Source organism: Blennius ocellaris (genome assembly GCF_963422515.1).
Source record: "Blennius ocellaris genome assembly, chromosome: 10".
Classification (NCBI taxonomy): Eukaryota; Metazoa; Chordata; class Actinopteri; order Blenniiformes; family Blenniidae; genus Blennius; species Blennius ocellaris.
In genome coordinates this window covers 18,183,238-18,187,199 of record NC_137659.1, presented here as the reverse complement: position 1 = coordinate 18,187,199, position 3,962 = coordinate 18,183,238, and the positions used below count along the sequence as shown (strand labels likewise).

The 3,962-nt window shown below is 34.9% G+C and overlaps 1 long non-coding RNA gene across 1 annotated transcript; it reads right to left on the bottom strand.

Annotated features, from left to right (window-relative positions):
• Positions 1 to 715: 715 nt before the first annotated feature.
• On the bottom strand, positions 716 to 3,517 carry LOC308135263. The gene is made up of 5 exons (XR_013936788.1): positions 3,147 to 3,517; positions 1,815 to 1,880; positions 1,159 to 1,194; positions 957 to 1,031; positions 716 to 848 (listed from the first exon to the last, which is right to left on the bottom strand). It is a non-coding gene; the product is annotated as an uncharacterized lncRNA (long non-coding RNA).
• Positions 3,518 to 3,962: the final 445 nt, after the last annotated feature.

Here is a 3,962-nt window from a genome sequence, read left to right as displayed (position 1 = left end):
ATTCAGGGTGTAAATGATTGAATGGACTTAGCAGCAGGTGAAAGCTAATCAGTACTACATTTTTTTTTTTAATATCCCAGTCCAGTTAATTATCTTCCTGCCTGACAAGTAGTGTAGCACAAATTGCTGACTAATTGAGAGGTCAAATGAACACAGATTATGATCAAGTAATGTGCAATATGCTCATGTAAAATTTGACTACTAAAATATATTGTTTTTTGTGATAGTTTCACAGCTTTTAATTTCATCTGCATCCAAAAAGAATGCAACATTTACACATGGGTAATTACTTTGTTTCAACAATCTGATCTTGAAGTCTTATTGCATAAATTTAATGCTTCGTGCACAGATTAAAATGAGCTGCTGAAGTTCAACCCTGCTTTTGAATGAGCAAGTAAACCTGAGTTAAAATATTTTTAAAGTGTTGAAAATGTCCAGGAACAACATACAAACTTGCTTGAGGTTAAAGAAAAGCAACATTAGCTCATCATCAAGCTGTGAGCCTGTGTTTGGGTGTATTCTCCAAACGAAAGTGCAATAATTCACCAGTAAGTGTTGGCTTTTGGTTGAGCCTTTTAGACTTGTAACAATGTAATTTTATACGTTGCCCCCTTCCCTCTGCAATTGACACATTTCTGAAGGAAATCAAACAGCATTGTTTTTACATCTTTATTTTAGGAATGTTTTACAAAAAAATTTAAAATGGATACAAACACTGAAATACAATATAAATATCTTTTCCACAAAATTGGCTCTGGGTCAGAGCTAGCTGGCTCTGGGTCTGCTGGTTGACTCGTCTGCAAAGGCTGGCGGTCCAAGTCATCACAGGAGGAAACATGCTGGAAGAGCTGGATCAAGAGTTCATTATTGAAAGGGGGGAAAAAATTACATTTTCAGATTGTATGAGACTGGTGCGAATGGTTAAAAAAAATATATATAAAATTATTTATACGTACAGAAGTAATTGGCCAGGTTCTGTCACCATATATTAAAACTCCATCCAAGCCAGCTGGGTCAGACTCGCACTGCACCTAAAAGATGTGGTGAATATATTATAAAAAAAATAAATAAATAAATAAATGTAAATAAACACTCAGAATAAATACAAGCCAATATCAAAGTACGAAAACAAAACATCAGAGAAAAAAACGTATTCACCGGATATGGCAGCTCATCAAAATCAGATGTTTGTTCCTATGTGGAAAACAAAGGATGTAATTTTAAAATAACATTTACATTATTAAAATGTACACTATTCCCACTGAAAAGTGAAACACTAATGTAAAGTACATATGACAGTCATTTAATGTAGTGCTGTTAAATGAAATGCTGTGCCTAAGCATATTTCATATGTATTTGGAGAATTTACATTTGGTTATTAGTGGTAAATTCCTGTAAGTAATAGATTACTGAAAGTAATAATTCACTGGAAGTAATTTAAGAATGATTGAAATTATTAATTGAAGCAAACTGTCATCTCAATAATAAATCTGGTTAAATATTTGATTAATTTCCCGTGGTCAACAATTAATTGAGAGTAATTTAGAAATGTCAAACTATTAATTATAATAAATGTTATTTACTTATTAATAATTGCAAGGCACCACCAGGAAAATTTTGTTAAACTAATTAACAAACAATAATTCTCCATTGAATTAAATTACTTAAGTTAGTTAATATTTCATTGATAATTAAATAAAAGGAAAAGTGTGACAGAGAGAGGGAAGATAGCCAGTTTTAAGACACCTAAAAACTAAAGGCGAACAGCAGACTATTAAGTGTCCTACATGTCGGCAGATATATTTGTGACTTACAGTGGATGGCGTAAAAAGAACAACAGTCACTTGAGCAGGCACATCGTCCACGTTGGCTGTTGGCATCTGAGAAGGAAAAATCTGTTATTTTCTATTAGCCTGACATGTTTGTTGTGACATTTCATTTGATATTATGTATTTTGCTAAGGCACAAGTTTGATAACTCTTATATAGCTGTGCATTCTGCTTATAGATTTCAAGACATGTTGGGCTTTTCTCTCTATATATTTGAATGTTTTATATATTGTCAGATTATTTTTCCTTATGGTTTGGCCTGTATACCTCAATAGAGTTCAGCTTTACTTTCCACATCCACACATGTAACGCACTGACTACTCAACACTTGATCTAATATTAATGTCGTGAATATTGTCAAAAATATCAGTCATAGTTACAGGTGACTGTTTGATAATTATGTCATATTTATCAGGAAAATATGAGTCAGTTACGGATGAGTATGTTTGATACTTATCTCATAATTATCGTCGATAATATCAGTTGCAGTACAGACATTTTTGCTCACTGTTTGCATCTGTCTGATTATATGTAGTTTTAGGTGAATTCAAACCACCACAACTAAATTAAAATCACCTTTTTAGCTTCCATGTGATTTATATAGAGCTGAGGAAATTGCTAGCATCTTCCATGTTGTGGTCGATGTCCTTTTTTCCCCTCAAAAGTACAGACTGTCAAACCTTGTCCATCAAAACCATCGTCCCAAATCAAAATAAGAACCTATTCGAACGTTTAAGAACAAACTGACCCTTCTAACAAACCAGGGTAGAAAGAAAATGAGTTGCTAACTCGACACGGTGCTATTAGCATTTTCTGCCGACCGAAGAAACAATGAGCCAAATCAACGTAATCTTCTGAGGAATCACAGGTATTGACAAACATTTCTATTTAAAATCATGATCAATGATCTCACCATTTCTTTGGTCATGTCCGGATTTTGAGTTATTTGGCGACAAATTGTAAGGGCCTTCTCGGCACTGAGGACCAAGAAACCGAGTGGTCGATATCTCGCGATATATATGGTGAAATCGTGCCCAACTCTCGCCTGACGTAATTATATAAAAAAAAAAGAAAAAAAAAAAGCTTTGCCCTCAGGCATAGTCACATCAGTTGTTTTTTGTTTTATTTGTGCCATTTTGTTCAATGGTAAACTGGTTTCCCCAACATGATACTCTGTGCTTCTCGATTTTTTTGAAGGTCTGGTTAACAGAAAAGTTGTTTCTATAAAATATAAAAAAATGCCACTGTCACGATTTAAGTTTCCCAGATAAATATGACGACAATCCTCATAAGAGCAAGTTTGGATGTTTCACTTACTTGAGGAGATGTGACGACTCCCTCGTGTATTTCATCCTCTTTTGCTGTTCACACATTGTTGGAAGGTTCCAGTTAGAAAAACTGTCTTCATGTGTTTGGACACGGAGATACTTCGAAAAGTGATTCAAGATAAGGGCTCAGGATAACCACTTCCATCATTCTAGTCTTTTCATGTATTGACTGAAACGACCCCATCTGAATTAGTTTTTTCTGAAATTATTGTGCTCAGATGTAACTTGAAAAGTAACTCCTTCAGCCAGTTGTTTCCAAGTCTTGAGTTTTGAAGCAATCCAAATCCATCCACTCTGAAATATGCTGAAGCATCCTTCTTTTGTCGTTTCCACTTGGTCCTTTGCAGGTGATGAAGAAAGTGTTCATTCTAAGTGGATGTGATCACGTTAAATATAACCAAGTTCCCCTTTCCAAGGTGTTACACGAGGAACTGAAGCTGTTTGATTAACAAATTTTGCCATGGGTGTGTTTGTGTTACACAAGTACTCACTTGTCATGCTGAACCAGTTCGCCTCCTGTGTTGTTCCTGGTAACTGTGATCACAATGAACACCTCGGTAGCATGTGAAAATGAGGAGAAGCAGCTCTGAAATGAATTACACTTGAATTGTCTGTTTTGAATGCACCTATTTTGTAGCAGTGATTCTCACACAATATAACCTCGACCATTACTTCCAAACCAAATAAACAAGGATTGATTACCCTTCTGGAGACATAAGAGATATCTATGATACATTTTGTGAAGTTGGCAGATACACTGATGGTCGGCAGTTTTAAATCTTTGCATAGAATCTGCATGGGCTTT